The 23,307-nt window shown below is 36.1% G+C and overlaps 1 protein-coding gene and 1 long non-coding RNA gene across 5 annotated transcripts in view; one reads left to right on the forward strand and one right to left on the reverse strand.

Moving 5' to 3' along the window:
• LOC108719962 (RNA-binding motif, single-stranded-interacting protein 3) overlaps positions 1-23,307 on the forward strand; it is a 366,958-nt gene that overhangs the window by 71,994 nt on the left and 271,657 nt on the right. The window lies entirely within an intron of this gene.
• On the reverse strand, positions 774-6,427 carry LOC121395031. The gene is made up of 3 exons (XR_005962192.1): positions 6,318-6,427; positions 4,068-4,126; positions 774-830 (listed from the first exon to the last, which is right to left on the reverse strand). It is a non-coding gene; the product is annotated as an uncharacterized LOC121395031 (long non-coding RNA).

Raw genomic sequence — 23,307 nt, forward strand, 5'->3', positions numbered from 1 at the left:
CGTGTTGCCCAATTGGGTGCAACATGGAACATATTCATTTTCAGTAAGAGCGTATGTTTGAAGTTTTGCTCATGATCATCTGAAGTCAAAATTATAAATCAATAGAAAATGACTTACCAATAAACAAGCACCATGCCATTGTGCTCTAAATGCTTGTTACTAACTAAAAAACATTATAAAAGAAGAAACTGGATTTTTAATACATTAAAACTATCTTTATTGCATATATATATATATATATATATATATATATGTATATGTAAATGACTTGTCACAGTTGAAAAACGTAAAATGGCACCTACTTAATACTTGACACAGAGTGTGCTAGTGTAAGGCGTCCTCGGCGCATCCAAGATGGCGGCGCCCAGAAGAGGCCATGCGGCCGTCAGACGCCAGCATGAGGCTGGCGTTTTCACGCAGCGTATTTACGCTGGCGCATCCTTTAGATGCTGGCGTCCAAAAACATGCAGACGCTGGCGCATATTCTGGCGCACGTCCTGTGACATCATCTAGCGTGTTTTGGCGCGAAAATCCACCTATTTAAAGTCGCCAGAAGGTTCTCTCAGTGCTCGAGTATAGGTTTTTCTATCCTGAGTTCCTGGGTGCTTACTATTATTGATTCCTTGATCTTTGACCTTTGCCTGAAACCTCGACTTTGATATCTTGCTGCCTGGACCGACCTCTGCCTGGAATATCGACCACGTTATCTTGCTGCCTGGACCGACCTTTGCCTGAACTGACGATTCTTCTGCCTAAACCCTTTGTACCACGAACTGAGTTTGCCTAGTTGCTTCCTCCTTGGTCCGCACTCCAAACTGCGCCTTCGGGCCCTGACAGGTAGAAGTTACATTTTATTTGACATTTGAAAATGTTAAACTCAGGATGTTCATCTTTATTATTCAACTGCATGTGTGGCTATAGTGTAGTAACTATGACTACAAATCTTTTATTGGACTATAAATCAAATACTGTTGGTTTTTTCTTTCTTTCACCTGCCTCTTACCTGTGAGCTGTTTACAGAGTTTGACAAAGAGTACATTTTAAAATTCATGGTGCATAGATGTTAGGGAATGAAAAAGATATTGGGTTTTGTGTTTCAAGACACTATAAATTTTTGTGTTTAGGTCAACTCTATCCTTTTTTATATCTTGGCCTTGCAACATTTCCTCTCTCTTGGGATATTATCTGTCATCTTGCACCAATGATTGATGTTAGAATATTTCAAAGTCCTTCTCTGTTCACCCCAGGTGATATACAGTAAAGACATCAGCTGCTCTCAACACAAGAGAGAAGTATGACCTCCTCTTTGATAAAACTAATACATTTAGCTGTGGCATTGAAATGTGCACAGCATGTATAATCATTGTGTGATTTTACATAAGTATATCTCCTTTTGGTGGTTGTTGAAGCATGCAACAAACGTAATTTTTTTAACTTTATGTCAAAGAGAAAATATACTTTAATTCTGAAAATGGAAACTGTATTCATTAGCCAACATTAACTGTCTGAGCTCAGAATCTTAATAAATCTTCCCATTAACTCAACTTCTCCATAGTTTACAGGAAAAGAAGGATTATGGGTCCCTAGAGGAGGAGAGCAGGATGGGCCCTCCATTCCATGCCCCATTTAGGGTTTTGTAGCTGCCCAGCTAGAGGTAGCTATCTCATTATGCTGCAGGTGAGCTGCAGATAAAAGATGTGTGGGATAACACATCAGTGTTCTGGGATACCTCCTTGTGTTAGAGGAGCGTGTGGATCCCTGAAGACCTACTTGTGCTGGAGGGAGGTGTGATGCTGCCAGAAGGCAAGAGGCTGGCGAGTTGATATCCCTGATGGGGAGAGTAAAAGGGGTGTTTTTCTCCTGATCCTCTGTTGCCCTGCCTACCATAGCTAAATTCGCCCAAAAGTTACATGTGCAAGCCACCAGCCTGTCACTATATATATATATATATATAGACAAATACAAGATTCCTCTGCACTCAACCCATTATCAATATATTTAAGACAGAGACATTTTGTGCACACTGCCACTGAAAAATGCCTTACCCTTTAAACAAAACAGGGATTGTTTGTCCATATATTGCAATATATTTAAGCTGGCCAACTACGTCAAAGTCATCCCATATCTGGCCAGTCCTATGCTCAATTTTCATTTGATTCATTAAGAATTCTATGGTTTCATTATACATTTTATAAAAGGGACGAATACGTTTTACCTGCAACTTACTAGCTGCTTTCAAAGTAAAACTCCCAAACTTGGCTGCCCTTTTATTAGACACCAGTGGGATCACCTGACTATAGTTGGAGGGGGTGGGAGCTACAACATGGAGCTGGTCACTGCTCTTGTAGAACTATAACAAACAAGGGAAAGTTGTGCTCACCACTAGTTTTTAAAATCATTAGGCGGGGGTGCAATGAGGGTGTGACCACAAAATACATATAGACAAATACAAGATTCCTCTGCACTCAACCCATTATCAATATATTTAAGACAGAGACATTTTGTGCACTCTACAAGAGCAGTGACCAGCTCCATGTTGTAGCTCCCACCCCCTCCAACTATAGTCAGGTGATCCCACTGGTGTCTAATAAAAGGGCAGCCAAGTTTGGGAGTTTTACTTTGAAAGCAGCTAGTAAGTTGCAGGTAAAACGTATTCGTCCCTTTTATAAAATGTATAATGAAACCATAGAATTCTTAATGAATCAAATGAAAATTGAGCATAGGACTGGCCAGATATGGGATGACTTTGACGTAGTTGGCCAGCTTAAATATATTGCAATATATGGACAAACAATCCCTGTTTTGTTTAAAGGGTAAGGCATTTTTCAGTGGCAGTGTGCACAAAATATATATATATATACTGCCAATCATAGTGAGCTTTGGCAGTCTGACCAAAATATCACTGATATTATTTGTCATCCCACATCTGACAAAAAACAATTATTTCATATAGGAGGGTAAAACAATGAAGAAATATTGTATGGTTTACTACCATACATTATTTACTTATTTTATCATTTACTACCATACATTAGTTTAAAATGTTATTCTTCTAATGAAAATCTAAATTTTTTTTTAAAACAACCCATGTTGCTGCAACTTTACCAAAAAACAGCTTTTAAAATAGGTAATTCCAATTTCAATGGAAATTGGTACAGTGTGAAGTGGTATTACTTCAGTGCTTCATAAACAGGATTCATATCATACTATAATAAAACTAATTGCAGTATAGAGTTCTCATGGAGGCTTCTTTATTAAAGGTTGGATATTAGTGGTTTTATAGGCTTTAGGAAACCACAACTAAAGTCACAAACTCTAAAACCACGATTGTCATTGAAATTATTAAAAGATCTGAATATAAAAAGTGCAAATGAAATTTTTGCCTTAGAGGTTTTGGTGTTTTTTTTAGAGCTTTTTAGAAATATAGGAGAATCACAAATTTTTCGAGAATCGTGAAAAATATTTAATTCGATTGTTAGCAAATGGGCCCCTTTAATTTGTGCTTCTCCCACACCTTATGATTAACTACTACCTATGTAGTGACAAAACTTACATTTTCAGTTCTGTTCTGCTGGAAAATATAGCAGCATTATAAGTTAAGATGTGTCTTTTATAGCGGTGCTGGTGGATAACCTAAAATACTCATCTTTATATTCACTGAACCAACTTGAGGTCTCAAAAAATAAAGTGATGGGAAAATTCTTTAAAATATAAGCAAATAAGGGCTGTCAGCGTGGTCTATAATATATTCATATTTAATACAGTTAAATGCTAAGTGGAATTTCATAGATGCATTTAAAAGAAAGTGACTTATTTTAACATTAGCATACAGTAATAGTCTCCATTTAGCTTGCTCAGTCATCTCCATAAAAGGAAAGTCTCCATATGCTTTGACAGTTCAATCGCTTATACTACCACTCCATTGATAGTTTCAAGGAAATGTTGTCTTGGTCATCTCTATTTTAACTTAATGAATGGCCATTAAAATGTTTCCTTTTACAGTAATGGTTACTAAGCTAATACCGACACTATTTTTTTTATTCTGCACACTAATGGCAGGTACTTACATTTATGGAGAATGTTTTCACCAGAGTAGCCTTGTACTTGATGCCGATTGTGATGCTGTCTGTAATAAAGTTTTTATTTATTGATTGTATAATATTTGTGACATAAAAGACACCCCCATTAATAAAATTCTTCATGATGCTAATAACAGCATTTACTTTGGTTCCTACACACATACAATAGCTCCAATGTCATGGGAAAGCATAACAATCATATGATAACCTTGGTACAAGATGCACAGAAGGCACGAGGTGCACAGACTCTAAATGAATTACTCTATAATATAGATTTGTCATTAACCCTTAAAATAAAATATTATTAAAAATATTTTTATAAAAATATTATTAAACTGAAAAAAAAGTCACCCTCAGTTTGTTGGTTAACCTGAAAATGAGATACCAAACCTTCATATATTAGTCACAGTCTGATAACTGGGTTTTATGAATTCTTTTATGTTATTTTATGTTAGCAGGATGGCAACTAACAAAATGCTCTTGTTTGGCTTTGCTTCAGTGTTGCCTTTGGTTTTGATGTGACGCTTGGTTAGTTGTGCTAGAACATAATATGTTGGAATGAATCTTTTATAAATTGGGTATATCCGTGGATCTTTCTCAGAATATTGATGTTGACAACAAGTATCTTTTTTTATCTATCAGTAAAGAGTAATTTAAAAGTGATCATTTTATTACCATTATGATTGTTATCCTTTGTTTCTTATGATGCAACATATCAGCTTGCACTATTTTTTGTGGATTAGCTACAACAAATGAAGAACTCCATTACATAATAGTATTGTGTAAAGGAGCTAACATTTTGAAGTTTTGAAACACATACACATTTATTGCAAGTAACCCTGCAAAGGCCACATCACAACTGCAATCTGTGCAGTCTAGGGCAAAGACTGAACAGATTTTATTGGTGGTGAAATGTCACATCCACATTCTCAAGGCCAGAACACTCTTTTTATAAAAAAAAACTTGACTATAAAAAAAATTCAACAAAACTCCCAAACGCAAATCCCATTAATTTACCAATAAAACCTCTTAAAGAAACCTGTGCAAGAAAAGTTTGTGACAAAATTTTGCATCAATTTGAATCGCACAACTCTTTCAAATTGTTGGCTCAACAACACGTATTTATCGGATTATAGATATCGCAAACAGCCTGAAATTATTGAGAATCCTAAAGGTAAAAAACATGTTCCAATTGTTAAAGGGACACCTGCCACTGACTACATGCTTTCAACAGGTTTTAGCTGAAGAATTTCTTAGGATTTGGATTTTTAGCAGCTTCTGAGCATAATAAATCTAGCAAAATTCTAGCCATTTTCCTCTAGAAATTCTAGATTTCCCCTTTTAAAAACTTGACCAGAAAAATGTGAGGTTTAATAAATAGGCCCCTTGGTGTTCAGCCTGGTAAAATGTGCATTAAACCACAAAGTTTACCAGTCGCAATATTTGCAATTGGGTCATTGCAATGTTAGGGCTACTGTAAAACTGTAGCAACTGCCAGTGAGGCTGTAGAAGTATTGGCATTGCATTGCCATAATAGTGCTCTGGTGCAAAAATAAAATAATAATATAATAGCCCCAGTTTATTTATACTGTTTTGCTGCTTGCCCGTTGCCATATGTGACATTTGACTATGCTGTGTGTCTGATCCCTTTGGTAGTTTTCTTATCCTACCACTCCCAGAACCTGGCTTCTTCTTTTATTTACACCTACTGGTCCTTAAAACTTAGCAGCCCTGGCAACCAAAATGGTTAGCTTTCACCCTTTCTGCCATGCAAGTGTATTATTCATCCCCCCCATAGCTGTTATACTTTTATAAAGCATCCTTAAAGTGCATATGTATTCCCCAGAATCACATCCTTGCTCTTTACTATTTAAATATTAAAGCACTTGAGTTGGGGCCCATACAATTGCTCACAGGAAAAGATGCGTTTTACTGCATTGAATGTATCAGCCAAATGCAATTCATTATATTTACCATGGTAAAGTCAGCATGAAATGTAAAAGAATTTACAAGATACAGAAAGCTTTCTAATTTAGGAAAGATGATGGTTGTGTAACGTTCACAGCGGGAAGCCGCTGTAACTGGAGTTAGTCTCATACTTGAAAGTGGGTATGGTGGAAGCCCAGGGAGATAGGCATAAATAATTGTAAAGGACATAGTGATATTGCAGGTTTGATGGTAACAGAAGAAAACAAGAACAGGCAAAAATCAAATACAAAGTCAAGACAAAGTCATTACCAGGAAAACAGGAGGGCAAGGAATGCTGGAGCAACAACACTGGAACAAGGATTTCAGGAATACAGGAACAAGGAACGAAGTGATCCAGGAACAAACAAAATAAATTCAATGACTCAGCCCTGAGCAAAGCTCAGGGCGGGGTTTATAAAGAGCTGAAGATGAGGAATATGAAACACATGAGGGAAACTAGGTGGGTGGAGAACAGGGAGGAGACAAACTGGGAACAGGCAAATTCGAGAACAACAATAACAAGGTCAGGACCAGCCCCAAGAGCCTCCAGTGACTCACACGGTAAGTGCAAAAGTCCCGGACAGAGTAAACCTCTGTCGAGTCCCGGCTGATCCTGACAGGTTGTTTCCATGAGGAACATGGGTATTCAGGACAAATCTGCAAGAATGGCATTGCTCTTTTAAGCACATAAAAGTGTTTAAACAAAACAGGGATGACTTTGCCATAGTTGGCCATCTTGAATATATTGCAATATATTCAGAAGTCATCCCTATACTCATTTTGATCTGATATTACAAATAATAATTTACCCTCAAGGTAAAATCTGAGAATCTTAAAGTCACCTTGGGGGTTACATAGACTGTATAAAACAACTTTTTATGGTCGTGGAACTGCTTGTACACCCCTCCTAGTCAGGGCATTAGAGACAGAGCATAGGGAAAACCACCTCAGACCTTGTGGTCATCTCTTAATTTTAACAAATATATCAAATTAGACTGTAAGCAAAGAAACTTTACAAGATAATATTTAAAAGCTTGATACAGTTCAATTGCCCCATGATCATAACAAATGTATTACTCTCTTTAATTTTTAAGTGTTTTAATGGTAATTTATACTTTCAGACTGCAAATGGTGTAAAACATCTGGAAAGTACTGTATAAGCACTCACAGTTAGTTACACAAAAGTGCCATCATCATTCTGCAGCACATTATAAGGCAGTAAACTAAGAACATTTACGAGAAATGTAAAGTTAATTTAGGCAACATTAGCTATGTCATAAAAAGTTTCCATAGTGTGATAAGATTTAAAAGATTTCATATTACTTGTATTGATTTGGATGACTGGCAAGGCTAGGGATATTCCAGGGTTTAATTACAGTACTAGATATTTGGGTTCTTCCATTCTGGGAGTGCATATTATTAAACAGTATTATCTTTGTTTTAAACAAGCAATCCTAGATGGAGGCCTAATTAATTCTAACAGGTAACATGATGAGCACTCCAAATAAGCAATAATCAAATAAACAGGGTAACTTTCAATTGCCCCTTGACAAAGCCACCCATGCTTGATATTGATCCTAATTGCTAATGGAAAATTATCCAGTACAAAACCATTTTTAGTAAACAGCTTTGGGTACCAAAGCTTTGCCTTGGGATGAAACATAGGATACTGATATGCCATTGCTTCTAGAACTACAACTCTCGGAATCCCATACTAATATAATCATAAGATCCTTTTCTTCATGCCTCTTTCATAATAGCGCGTAACTCCCTTGACTGAATGCTTTTTTTTGTTTTTCCACCTACTCTATTGTTGGCAAAATTGCCTTTCTACTAAGGATGCCTTTAAGACATACAAAAGTCTAATTCTTTCTCAACAAAACAGGTAGTGAAATCAATTCCTGGCGAACATCTGACTCATGGTGGTGTTTTGTTCTGTGACCTGAATTCACTGGAAGCTGCGAGATCAAGAGCAAGCGTGCGATTCTTTTCCAGTGACAATACACAAACTGCTGCCGGTTGTTTGCAGGGGAGGAGTTGTATCTTCAGTGTGAAGGGATGTTAACATTCCAAGCATGTGAAAGTGAGAAGGGCTCCATAGCATATAAAGGCTTGGAGTGATTGTGAGCTTCAATCACACACTGTGCTGTCAGCGTTTTTCAACAATGCAGGCAAAGAGGATAGAACGGCTTTCTAGTTATATCAAATTACCAAGCTTAAGAGAAAATTACATTTTATATGTCCTATACTTTATTGAGGATGACTGTCAAGACTGTTTCAGCAGCTGTTCTCACAGACATTAACTCCCTCAGTACTAAAGGGGAAAGTTAGTTTTACCGTACAGTCTTGCAAATGTTGATTAAGCCATCTCCTTCACCTCTTTTCTGAAGCACCAGGAGGCCAATCACAATGTACATGCTAAGGTCCATTTACATAGACTCACCTCGTGCTGGCAGGGCCAGAACTAGGGGTAGGCAGAGTAGGCACATGCCTAGGGCGCAAAGCTGGGGGTTGCCAGGCACGCACCTTCTCTGCTTCTCCTAAACTCTAATCCGATCCCCGCTTGAGCCGGCGTGTGCGGTCTTTTTAGCACATGCCTGCTGCTCCTTTCGATGCATCTTTATTTCGGGCATGCACATGCTTGGTTTTTCGTTCATGTGCATGCTCAGTTTTTAGCTCATGTGTGGCTGTGGGGCGATACAATCGGCTAGGCTGCCTAGGGCCCCTGGACCCAGCACTGTGTGCCGATGTAGGCAAGGCAGGTTGTAAGAAATAGTAATGTTGCTTTTATAAACAAATATCTATTTTATAAACAAAAAGGTCTACATTGAATAGAAAGTAAACTGTTTTAAAGGGACTATGGGGCTAATTTACTAAAATTCAGATTTCTGTTTGTTTTCGCAAATCATATTTTTTTCTCTAAATATGTTTATTTCTCTAAAACTTAACAAATCTGAGATTTACATTATTAAGGGTAAAAACCATGAAAAGCTCTAATAGGAAGCTTCTCCAAATAAAAGTAGCCAGGGTCCTATAGAAATCAATGGGATTTGTGCTGAACTTGTTGTGCCCTTTTTTTTAACAATTCAGACTTTTAGAGGTTTTCTGATTTTTTTTCTGCTAGTAATTGTCTGACAAACTTGAGGTTCTAGAGGTATTCATATTTTTTAGTGGATAGTGTAGCTGGTGTGTTTGTTTCAGAAACACAACTGTAGTTTATCTAAACAAGCTGCTGTGTAGCCGTGGGGGCAGCCATTCAAGAACAGGATACACAGTGGATAACAGATACGTTCTGAAGAATCCCATTATGTGCTACAGAGCTTATCCGTTATCAGCTGTCTATCCTGTGCCCTTTCTCCTTTTTCAAATTTGAATGACTGCCCCATGACTACACAACAGCTTGTTTATATGAACTACAGTTGTGTTTCTGAAGTAAGCACACCAGTTTTACCAGTGCAGGGCAACAGTACATTATATTGTTGTTAATTCAAAACACTTAAATTTTTTGGTGTTACTGTTCCTTTAAGTGTAAAAACCATGCAAAACTCTAATACAAAAATTGCCATTTAAAATGTCAAGGTCCTATAGAAGTCAATGGGAGCTGGGTGAACTTTTTGGACCATTTTTAATCAATTTGGACTTTTTGAGGTTTTCTGATTTTTTTTTCACTGGTAATTGAGGTTTTCGAGGTTAACTTATTTTTTAGTGCATCGTTCAGCTTTTTTTTCATTTGTGCTTTTTATATTTGGATCTTTTAATAAATGACATGCTATTTGTGGTTTTAGAGAAAACTAGTTTCTTTGTGGTTTCTACAACCTCAAAAACCACTAAAATGAGAAGGTTGATACATGAGCCTCTAAGAGTATAGAATGGATATATAAAGGGCATAGCTTTATTTACACAGTGATTTACAAAGAACCACACCAATCGTAGATGAACTGGTAACAACTTTCAAACCACTGGGGATGCTTGCCAAAAATCCACAGGAGCTACCTGCCATGTTGGCCACCAAGCACAGCTGCATTCAGGCAAATGAAGGCAATGTGCCCTAACTCTGTAACATCCACCTCCATACACCACCTCCATACAGCCTTACTACCCTGCTTCAAACCTGCTTGTTTAAAGAACCTTATATTCTTGGGCAGAGTATACCGTATAGGAGCATTTACTGAATAATCGAAATAAAAGCTTAAAATAAAGCAAAATAAAAGTTCTTTGCACTGTGATGCATATAAATGCATCATGTTTTCTTTATTAAATTGCATCTGAGACCTCTAGTTTGAATTGGGACTTGCAGAGATGAGTATCAAATACCTACAATGCAGGGACGGAAGACCTTTAGGGGGGTATTTAACAAAATCTGAAATTTTTCAGATTTTTCAAATAAAAAAAATCAGGTCGAAGTAGAATTCATGATTTATCCTTATTTATCAATTAGAGAAAACCGTGACTTTTTTCAGACTATTGCCCGAAAAGTCATAATTTTTTGGTAAAAGCCTGACATGTTCGGATTATTGTACAAAACCCAGAACAGACAATAATAATATCTTCAAACTGCAAATAGTACCTCTGCCATTGACTTCTACAGGACCTTGACAAGTTGAAGACGGAGTATTTTCAGATTTGGACTTTTTGCAGTCTTAGGGGCAGATTTATCAAGGGTCGAAGTGAATTCGAGGGAATTTTGAAGTAAAAAAATTCAAAATTCAAAGTAATTGTTTGGATACTTCGACCATCGAATAGGATACTACGACTTCAAATTTACATCGACTTTGATTCGAAGTAAAAATCATTCGAATATTCGACCATTTAGATTTTCGATAAAAAAAACTTCGACTTTGCCAAATTAAACCTGCCGAAGTGCTATGTTAGCCTATGGAGACCTTCTAGAGCAGTTTTCTAAGTCTTTAGAGGCCGAAGGAAAATCCTTCGATCGATTGCTGAAATCGTAAGAATGTTTAGGTTAGAACGGTTTTCGTTTGATTGTTCGATTGCCAAATTCTGTAAAAAAATCCTTTGACTTTGATATTCCCTTGGTGTATAATAAATCTCGAAAAATTCTATTTTTTTTCCACTAAAAATTTGGATTTTATATTAAAAAAAAAACCTAGATTTTTTTTCGTTTTTAGCATTTAATAAATAACCCCTTTAGTCTCCAAAAGCAGTTAATAAATGCACTTTTAATCACATATTAAAAACTCATGAATGAATGCATCTTCAGAGCTTGCAAAAGAAAAAGAACATGTCTGTAACCATGCATAGTTATTCTGAGACCAATAACAAGCATGCTGAAATGTTTCATTTTTAAAGGAATATATTTATAATCATTGTATATACTGTACATAGTATCTGGTACATATCCAGATTTTCTATATACCCATAAGTACACATGTAGACAATACACTTTCAGTTATACGCCTGTCAACATTACCCATAGTCTGCTATGATCAATTTGTATTTTAGAATTGCTTTCCCTTTCAAAGCTCTGTCATAAAAGGATTAGCAGACACTTGCTATTTGAGCAGGTGGAGACAACCACTCAACACATTATAATCTAAACTGTGAGCTTCAAAGCAAGCAGAAATGGATAGTATTTTAGAACCAAAGGGATGAAAAGCATTTCTGCTAAGCCATATACACTTCATATTATTTTCCCTTTATAACAAAGTAAATGTGAAGCAATAAATAGCTGTAAAATGATTTCCACAGCAAATATCAAGAAAAGCAAAAGCTGCAGTAACATCAAAAAAGCAATGTCTTTACATGCATGGAGATTCTATTTACTACTAGTCTGTACTGTAAAGAGAAAAATATCTTTTTGAAGCATAAAGGTTATTCTTTATTAGGTATTTACCCTGTGGGTGTGCCAGCTGCCATGGATGATATTTGATCCAGAACCAAAACCACTTCAGTTCTGAAATCATTGTACATCTTTTTTGTGACCTGGGGTTTTCCAGATAAGAGATATTTCCATAATGTAGGGGGTGATTTATCAACATTTTTTTTTTTTTGTGTGATTCAATTTTTTTTTAAACAGAAATCATTAATGTGATTAATGGTATAATATTGTGGATTTTTGATGTTTTTTAAGTGAAAAAGAATTATATGGTATTACTCAAGGGCACTATATAAGATTGTGATTCTTTTCCACAAATCATATCCACTGCCACCTATCATCTAAAACTAAAGTTATACTGGCTGTATTTCTTTTTCCCAGTCAGATGTCTAGTGAGGAAAAAAGAAAATACAGCAAGTCCAGTTGATTTCACTTGTTACTATACATATATATATATATATATATATATATATATATATATATATATATATATATATATATATATATATATATATATATATATATATATATATATATATATATATATATATATATATATATACACACACACACACACATATATACACACCATGATCAAAGAAAATAAGATTATAACTTTTGGAGCACTGGAGCATTAGTCTAGTCCTTGCACTTAAGGGACAATGCCTTAAACTTGTGCACTTTTCCCCTCTAATGTGTCCCTGTATGTTATCCACCCACTAATTAACCAGGCCAAGGACTTCCTTCCTACAGGGCCTTTAAAGGAGAAGGAAAGGTTAAAACTAAGTAAGCTTTATCAGAAAGGTCTAAATAAATACACAAGTAAACCCTCAAAGAAATGCTGCTACGAGTCTCTGTCAAAAGAAACACTGCATTGCTGTCCTTCTATTGTGCATACATGGGCTTCTGAATCAGACTTCCTGTTTTCAGCTTTAACTTCCAGAGCTTGGGCTTGAGCATGCTCCTCCAATTTGCTTCTCCCACTCCACCTCCATTCTCCTTCCTCCCATCCCTGTAATCTGAGCCCAGAGCTATGAATGAACAGGGAGAGACTCAGGCAGGAAGTGATGTTGCACCAAGCTAATATGGCAGCTGCTATCCTAAACAAACAAACAGAGAGAGAGAGAGTTCTAAAGCTGTTTACTCAGGTATGGTAAAGCAATATACAGAATAAAAATAGCTTTCTAGCTTGTACTATCGTGGTTAATCTATTGGCAGTAAACTGTCTCTGTAGCTTTCCTTCTCCTTTAAGCTCTGTGCAATCATTTCTTGTAATGATTACGTTTCTTGTTCACACATGTGTACTTTTATATATTGTAAAATTGTATAATGCTCCATATCCTGGCAGAGCTTTATAATTATAGTTATACATTTAGGGGGTTATTTACTAAAATCTGAAAATTTCTCACAACCACTTCAACCGAAATCCCATCGACAAAAACCTAGTGCGACAAAAGACTCCATAGAATCGTGAAAACATCCCAACCATGTGATTTTTCCAGATTTGACGCCTGAAAACTGAAACATTTTTCACAAATGAATTGGATTATTGTACGAAACCCAACCCAGATCATGATATCTTCTGCATGACCATGGCAGGTATACTTTTTTATTCAGACTTTTAGCAGCATAGGGGTTTAATAAGTCATCAAGGTTTTTTTTCAGAAAAAAACAGACTTTAATTGCATGAGTGAATTTCAACTGTTAATGAAGAAGCTAGCGCTAGATATTCATCGATAATGGTTTTGCTCAATTAAATCTAATCAAACCTAAAGCTACAGTTCATTGCATATTAAAAATGTGTCAAATAAGGTAGGTCCATACATTTGGTGACATGTACTGTACATTGGTTACAGATAAATGCCAGCAATTGTCCAAAGGGAATGCTATACTAATATTATGCAAGGAACTAAAATATGCAAAGAGGAATATTTGCTGCGATGAGCATAAATTAAACTGAAATGACGGAGGTTAGGGAAGCACCGAGCATTCCCTTGAGTGCATATACTGTTGCTAAGGAACATGCATTGTATTGAAAATCTGCAGTTACAGCATTTAGGATATTATTTCTTCACACAGCTTTTCTATTCCACTGTATGCTATTAGCAGTGTTTGGCTTTAGCAGTGATTTTTTTTTTCTCGCTCTCTAAAATGTTATTATTTGGTAGTAAATATTACCACTGACTGGACATCTGCGAAAATCAAAAACAAGGAATAGCTTTACTGAAGTGTGAGTTTTTTTCGGAGCATATCACAAATGAATCAAGACCAGAATCTTAAAGTCCAACAGATTCACTTTTCTAAAAAATATATTTATTACATCATTTAAAAATACACATCAATGTCCCCACATGGAGCCTAAAGCATTTCATGCTTACCGAACACTTAATCATAGGCAAGACCAGACTCTTGCCATTCATATAGCTGCAGAACTGACAATGGTAATTTCTAACTTTGGATTTACCGTTTTCACACCAGCAGTAAATGTCATTCATGTGTAATACAATGGGTTAGGGTTCCTAGATCATTTGAAAAATCACAGACTAGTATTGATATGTGGGTTTACCCCCAAACCCATTCTAACCTGTGGATTTACCACTGGTTGGGCAAATTCTGTCTGAAATTTGGCCAACCATTGAAGATTAGAGTCCAGTGCGGGCCAGATTGGGGAAATAGTCTTCTCCTCTGCTCCTAAAGGTTCACTGTCTTTCAACCAGAGACCCGGACAGAAGTAGGGTACAAAGTGAGAAGAAGTGGCTACAAGTTGGACAGGGGACCTAAAACGGCAACATTTTGCCGGTTAGGGTCAGAAGCAGTTTGCCATTTTCCTAATCCATACATCACTACCATCCTGCCTTTGTGACCAGTTCTATAAAATATCCCAAATCTCTATACAAATACTAAAGTTCAGTATAGGGTTGGAAGATCAACGAATCATTCAAACTAAGGATGAAATATTCCTGACAGTAAATACATTTGCTCTAGCAGACATATTTATATTTTGAATATCGTATGGTCAAAACATATACAGGTATGGCATCCATTATCTGGAAACCCATTATCCAGAAACATCCAAATTACAGGAAGGCCATCTCCCATAGATTCCATTTAAGCAAATAATTCAAATTAATGAAAAAATATTTCCTTTTTCTATGTAATAAAAAGACAGTACCTTGTACTGGATCACAACTTATTAATCCTTATTGGAAGCAAATAAACGTTACTGGGTTAATTTAATGTTTTAATGATTTTTTTTTAGCAGTAAAGGTATGGACCAAAATTACAGAAATACCCCTTATCTGGAAAGCCCCACGTCTGTAGCATTCTGGATAACAGATGCTATGTATAAATATAACATATTCTCAAGCCAAGAGATTTTATACTGAACAAATTGTTCACTACAGTAGTTTTGTATTGGTGTTATCAGCAGTTTTTCCAATAGTAGATCCAATGTAGTTGCTTGGCAACATTTAACTTACTGTGCTTGTGGATGTAACAGTTAGGGATTTACAATAAAACAGCCAGGCCAGTAATCATTTCATTATGATCAAGCTACAATGATCGGAGGAAGGGATCACACTAACATCAATGAAAGGTGTGTAAACATTCATTTCATGCAGGCAGGAAGCCTTAGGGTCAGGGCACACGCTCAGATTTGTGAAGATTAGTCGTCCAGTGTCAAATCTCCTCTTCTTCGGGGCGACTAATCTCCCCGAACTGCCTCACGCCGGCTAGAATGTAAATCGCCGGCGGGATGGCACTCAGATCGCTTCGTTTTCCAAAGACTCCCGAAGTTTCCTTGTGAGGCAACTTCGGGTGACTTTGGAAAACGAAGCGTTTCGAGTGCCATCCTGCCGGCGATTGTAGCCGACGGGATGCAGTTCGGGGAGTTTAGAATTGGAAATTTGTTGCCGCGACTAATCTCCCCCGAATCTGAGCGTGTGCCCTGAACGTAAATGTGCATTCAGAGCAAGATCAGTCTTTACTTTTCTGTAACCCTTGCACATCAGTGATAGTTTTGTAACGGGCATAAATCCAGTATTCTTCAAACATAACATTTGGTGTTGACTATAGAGCTTTTAGCTTTATTCTGGACCTGATATTAACCACTAACAACTGACTTCACTGACTATTTAGTTCTTGCAAACTACACATTCTGTTTCCTCTGTTGCATGTCCCAGAAATCAAGTGGTTAAATCACTGTTTTAAAGATATTAAGAGCTTCAAAGCACCCAATTCCCTCAAGGATCTATATCTCTGGTAGAACACTGCACTGTGTCCTTTGAATAAGTGACACACAGAAACCAAGATAAATGATGAGTAACAATTCCACAGAGAGTATCAGATATTTCAGGCAATCATAACTAATTACTTCTGAAAATGAGATGAGCAGGAAAAGAAAAGTCACATATTTCCCAAAGCTTTAGCTGTAAGGCTGTGCATAAAAATGTGTACAGAACAGAACATAACCTGCTATCATTGATATTACATAACGTACAAGAACTAGTACCAAGTGATTCGTCACTTGCACAATATATAAGTTGCCTTCCAAGCTTTAATATTCCTTTATGAACCAGAATTCAAGCAGTTTAAAGCAAAACTGTATTCACAAGCTGTATTCTACTGAAAGTACAGGTATGAGAATGCTCGGGACCTGGGGTATTCCGGATAAGGAATTTTTCTGTAATTTATATCTCCATGCTTAAAGACTACTAAAAAAGCATTTAAACATTAATTAAACACAAACTGTTTTGTATTCACTAAGGATTAATTGCAGTTTATATTTTTGGGGGCCAGGTACTGTTTTATTATTGAAGAGAAAAAAGGAATTAATTTTTTAATATTAGAATTATTTGATTAAACCAAGTCTATGGGAGATGACCTTCCTGTAATTTAGGATTTTTTTGGATAACAGGTTTCCAAATAACGGATCCCATACCTGTAGATGATGATATCAAAAGGGAGTTTTCAGAACCTCTTTGCTCCTATCAGAACAGATATAGCATCTGTTATCCGGGAAACCCATTATACAGAAAATTAAGAAATATGGTCTCCCATAGACTCCATTTTAATCAAATAATTCCAAATTTGAAAACATATTTCCTTTTTTTCTGTAATAATAACAAAACAGTACCTTGATCCAAACTAAAATGTAATTAATCCTTATTAGTGAGAAAACAATCTTATTGGGTTTATTTACTGTTTAAATGATTGTAGCAGACAATTGTTAATTTTATCCAGGATTTCATTATTGATATTGTTATATGATATTCTCACTAATTGTGACACAAGTCGGTGGTCAGGGGCAATGTACAGGTATGGGACCTGTTATCCAGAATATTCGGGACCTGGGGATTTCCAGATGAGGGAGCTTTCCGTGATTTTGATCTCTATACTTTAACATGTATTCTAGACACATCTGATTACTTGAAACTGTTTATACCTTTTCTGTGAAAACACAGATAGCTGTCATTCTTTAAAATATGTCTGTTATACTCTGCTTTCAGTTTTTCATTTAAAATTGCTAATTACACAGCCCAAATCTATGCAGAAGTTTGTTAATCTCTTCGACCGAGCTGAGGGCATATAAGGAGACAGCATTTGCGTCTTGGAAGGGTGACTGGTGAAAAAAGAGAGCTGTCAGCATGGGTGGTCCCTAACAAGAAGATTAATTGAGTACTAGCAGCAGGATTGCCTAAGCCCCCATGAGATTCACTGTCAAGGACAACCTGTCAAGTTAATAAAAACACTTTGATGTTGTATAAAAAATCAGCTCTTGCAGTACTCATAGAATTATTAATGTGTGAAAACTGTCTGCAAGATGATAACTTTAGGATTACTTTATTACAAGATTATTTTTATGGCAGCACATGGTGTCTACAGCACTTTAACATACTAACAATCTAAGAAAAGGTAAAAAGCAAAAAAAGGAAGCAAAAAAATTCGTCATAAGGATCACACACAGTGCAAGTGATTGAAGAACTGCTAAGGATGTGTTTGAAATAAGGCCATTAAGTCTTATGGTGAATATAAACCGGTGAATACAAGCACAAAAAATTGTGTAGGCATTCCAGAGTCATAAATAATCAAACAAAAGCTACCTTAATGTTTTTAGTGGTGTGTATTGGGAGCCCAGTGTCTAAAAAGTTTTCGCTGTGATAATAGCACAGAGAATAATTATTGTTATAGACCAAGATACTAGGGCAATTATTGACCTTTTTAGGGGCCTTTTTATTGACTTTTAAAATGATATTCAAGTTAAATATACTGTGAATTGCAACAGTGCCAACATCTAACACCCCAGGACATTAATAAGAATTGTGTTAACATAAACACAATACATGTAAAAGGAAAGTTAATGATAAACATAAAAATCATTATTAAACGAAAGCCGCTTGTTCATTTTTTTGTACTGCAGGTCAAATTAAAGCAGCATATAATAAATCTGTGAAGTTTATCCAAAACGGAGCACTCGAGTGATGTGTTAAAATCATTAAACTTTAATAATCCAAGTTAAAAAACAGCGTGTCAACATACAAAGTATCAGATCATACGCTTTACGCGTTTCATGGCTTCTCGCTACTTCATCAGAAGCGTTCACACGTGACACGCTGTTTTTTAACTTGGATTATTAAAGTTTAATGATTTTAACACATCACTCCGAGTGCTCCGTTTTGGATAAACTTCATGGACTTGACCCCGAGGGGGACGGATGTTACGTGCAGCATGGAGGTGAGCGTGTGAGAGAAATGTGATGCTCCCCGCACCTGGCTTGTGTATATAATAAATCTGGCCTTACATTTTGTAAGGTTTTCATTTTTTTTTTCTACTGCAAATAAACTCACAATTTAAAAAAACCCTCAAATGTCTGTTTATAAAAAAAATCAGTTTATAAAAACCTTGAATATTGTAATTTTTTTTTTCGTTTACAAGCTCAAAAACTAAAAAACCCTCGAATTTTGTGAGTTAACAAGCTCAAAAAAATCTAGAAAATCCCTTCTTATATATTACATTGAACGTTTTCAGTTCTATTAGGAGTCTGATTCATCAAAGGTTAAAAAAAATGATTTCCTTTTACATTTTAAAAAAAATCAGTTTATAAAAACCTTGAATATTGTTTGTTGTTCAATGTCCAGGAAACAATGAATCAGGGTGGTGTGCATTTGTAGTAGAGTCTACTGTTCTGCTATATGGGCACTGCCCAGGGCAGCCACAACATATACCTGGAACAAGAGACCAGATGGTAGAGAAAGACTCGATAGAATAACACCCCAGATAATTGCATTTTGACCAAAGAAAAGATCTGGAATCTGAGGTTAGTAATTATAATCCCTGGGGGTGTAACTACCAAATTAGCACCCCACTTTAAACCTTGATGTATTGATATTTCCATAACATGGTCATTATCATGCATTACTATGTGGAGGCTTATGTATTAAAGGTTGGATGTTAGTGGTTTTAGAGGTTTTTGAAATCAGACTATACTCTAAAACCACAATTGTCGTTGACTTTATTAAAAGATCAGAATATTAAAAGTACGAGGGATAAAAAGCGCTGAACAATGCACTAAAAAATAGGAATAACTCGAAGACATTTTAAAAATCGTGTTTCTACAACAATTTCTACTGCAAAAAATCCAAAAACCTCTAAAAGTCCAAATTGCTTGAAAGAGGTCCAATAAGATCAGCCCATTGACTTCTATAGCACCTTAACAACTTTTGCTTGGCGATGTTTTGCATTAGAGGTTTTCATGGTTGTAACACTCAAAAAAATCTAAAATTTATAGAGAAATATAGGAGAGTCGTGAATTTGATTATTAGTGGGTATAATGGGTTCTTTAGTGTTAACTGATCAGAGAGAAGCAGAATGGAAGACTAGCACATGGCACCCCTTTGTTTTTTTGTGTATTATAATTATAAAGTTATTTAAGGCTTCATCCAATTTTGAAGCCAAGTAGGAATAACTGTAATTACAGCCTGAATGTAAAGGTAGTAATTATATGGTTCCTTTTGCTGTTTGGGCCTGATGCACACCAACCTTGCTCAACCTTGCATATATATAGCTGTAATTATACACTTTGTATTCATTCTATACAACTAACAGAGTGTTTTCCAGATACAGGAAAAATACTGGGTCTCTGAGGCATATTTATCAAGGGTCGATTTTCAAATTTGAAAAACATCAAAATTCAAATTCAAAAAGACCAACCGAAATTAAATCTAAGTTTTTTTTTGGGCCGAATAGGTCAAAGGAATAGGTTTTCGATCGTATAGGTCTGCATTCAGCCGAATTCGAATCGTACGAATCGAAGTAATAGTGCATTCGATCGAATTCGAATCGAAGTTTTTCCTAAAAAAAACTTTGATTTTTCAAAGTCCACCAATTGACTCCAAGTAGGTTCTAGGATTTCCCCCATAGGTAAAAACAGCAATTTGGCAGGTTTTAGATGGTGAATGGCTGAAGTCGAATTTTTAAAGAGACAGCAAATTTTTTGAGATTAATTATACAAGGCTGCAAAAAGTCCAAATCCGAAAATCTGCCACCTCAGACCTGCCGAGGTTATATATAAGTCAATAGGAGAGGTCCCTATCCTATTTGGAAGTTTCTGTGGTCTGCGCCTGGAATTAGCCTGAAAATCCGATTCAGGGAAAAAATCTGAAAAAATCATATGATTCGGGTTTTCGCTCAATTTTGAGTTTTTCTCCGTTCCGATCGAATTTTTTTTAATAATATGGTCAAAATGTGGATTCTAGTTTTGATGTGTTTTGGTAGCTGAGGATGAGTAGAGTATAACTGTGCTTTATTAGCAGGTTCATGAAGCAATTACACATCAAGAGTATCTTCACTCTAACACCCCAAGCTGTATAGAAAGTACTATGCATGCACAGCACAACTCATGTGCACAGTGACACCTACAGACCATTTGTATAATCACCACAAATTTGGTCTGACTTTTTAAAATTAAATAAAAATTTGGATTTTGATAAATAACCCCCTAGATAATCCCAAGTTTTCTCACCAATTATATTTTATTATATCAATTATTGATTATATCCTAGTTCAGAATACAAGGTACTGTATTATTATTACAGAAAAAGGAAATCATTTTTAAAAACTTGAATAATTTGATTATGAGCGATGGTCTTCTGGTAATTTGGAGCTTTCTGGATAATGGATTTGCCAGAACCATAAAGTTACTATACAGATTCATCACTTACTATACTGTATACTATATATGAATAACAACTGAGGGAAGAAGTAATAGAGCACTATATATAGAGCTTTTATATATATATATATATATATATATATATATATATATATATATATATATATATATATATATATATATAGTATATAGTGAATGAAGTGCCCCCTTTTGTAAAATATAAGGATATTAAGGGGGTTATTTATCCAAAACCAATTTTTTCTCATGTTTTAAATAAAAAAGAAGTTACCCCAAGCTCGAATCCACAGTATACCCTTATTTATCATAAAAAGAAACCACGAAAAAATCTAATTGGGAAAAACCACAGGGTTTTTTTTTGGATTTGATACAGAAAAAGTCGGAATTTTTCATGAAATTGGCGGAAAAGCCCAAAATGTTCAGATTATCATATAAAACCCAGAGCAGATATTCAAATTTCAAATAGTACCTCTGCCATTGACTTCATTGAAGATGTAGTATTTTCTGATTCATTCTTTTTGAATCCTCGAGTATAATAAATCTAAAAAAAATTACACTAATAATTCGGATTTTACAGTAAAAAACTCCTATTTTTTAGAGTTTTTAGCATTCAGCCTTTAAAAAATAACTATAAGACACAGAGGAGTTCCATGACCATATAAAAGCTGGGGGGTAATTTATTTATTATAATACACTAATTTTAGTGAGTCATGTGGCAGAAATGACATCACTAAGCACCAAATATAAGGATATCATTTGCAGAATAATCATGGCTCTTGTGTATTATAAGGATACTAGACATTAAGCCCGTTAAATTAACGGGCGCTAGAACATATGTAGTCAAACATTTATAAAAACAGAATTGTTCTAGTCTAAAAAAAAATTGCCAGTAGCGCAATCCAACGGGCACAGGGACTGGACGCAGAGACACTTCAACTTTATTATATATATAGGCCGCCAGAGACGGTCCGTGGGGCACATGCGCAGTAGCGCAATCCCACGAACACAGGGACTGAACGCAGAGACACTTCAACTTTATTATATAGGATTATATAGGATAGGATGGTGTGATGGGGATAGTAATGAGCTGAAAAGTCTATAAACTCTACATGGCATTGTTTTCAATCATTACACACAGAGCCGCAGCATTCCAACAATGACTGATGTGTCATTGCTCCTCCTGACCTGCAGATGCCGCTCTGCTTCTTCATTTTCGCGTTCTGGCCTTACTCTTTCCTTGATGGTATCGCCTCTGCAAGTCTCCGGCCAGTACAGAACTTTCCCCGTACGGATCGTCAGTGAGGGACAGTGTGCGCGGCGCGTTCTTGTGCTGGCTTTCCTGTGCTTCGGCCTTGTCTTTTCACTGAGCAGTTGTTGAAGGCCGCGCTGCGTGTAGTACGTACAGGTAATGCGATTGTGTAGCACGTACAAATACTTTGCCTGTGCTGCTGCCGAACACCTGGCACAGACATAACGGGGGCTGCCAGATTACTGTCAGACTCACAGCTGGGTATCTCGTGCATTTTACACTTCTCTCGAGGGGATTGTTTGTGCTTTATAAAATATGACAGTAGAGTGGGGCGTTTGTGACGTTATCAATAGTTACGTAGCATAGGGGTTGTATAGCGTGCAGCTGGAAATACAGTTCGTGGGGCACATGCGCAGTAGCGCAATCCCACGGACACAGGGACTGGACGCAGAGACACTTCAACTTTATTATATAGGATATAGGATAATTGATAGTTTGGCCTATTAAAAAATTGCCAAACATCAAACCACCATGTTTATCAAAGGGATGAGTGAAACATACTGTATTACTGCTGTTAACTTTTGAACAATAATCAACCAGTAATATAATTTCATTTTAATGTTTTAAATACCATGAAGTATAAAAGGTAAGCTATCAATTTCTGTATAGCAGGTACTTATTGTCCTTGACATACTTGTACCCATTTAACTTAGCTGTAGTCAGTATGCAAATTGGTAAAAGCTCCATTAGGTTGTTTGAGGCTAAAGAAACTCATCTGTCAGGGTCAGTGAGACATCATAGTGTAGCTGAAAGTGAGCCACTGCCCTTAAAGCACTTGCTTCAGACAGATTCCATCCTTTATAAAGTAGTATAACCAGTCAGTTTTTTATTCTTTTTTCTTCTGGGGATGGGAAGGACTAAAGCATACATCAAAATAGTAAGGGGCACATTTATCAAGGGTCGAATTTCGAATTGAAAAAACGTCGAA

Source organism: Xenopus laevis, chromosome 6S, assembly GCF_017654675.1.
Source record: "Xenopus laevis strain J_2021 chromosome 6S, Xenopus_laevis_v10.1, whole genome shotgun sequence".
Classification (NCBI taxonomy): domain Eukaryota; kingdom Metazoa; phylum Chordata; class Amphibia; order Anura; family Pipidae; genus Xenopus; species Xenopus laevis.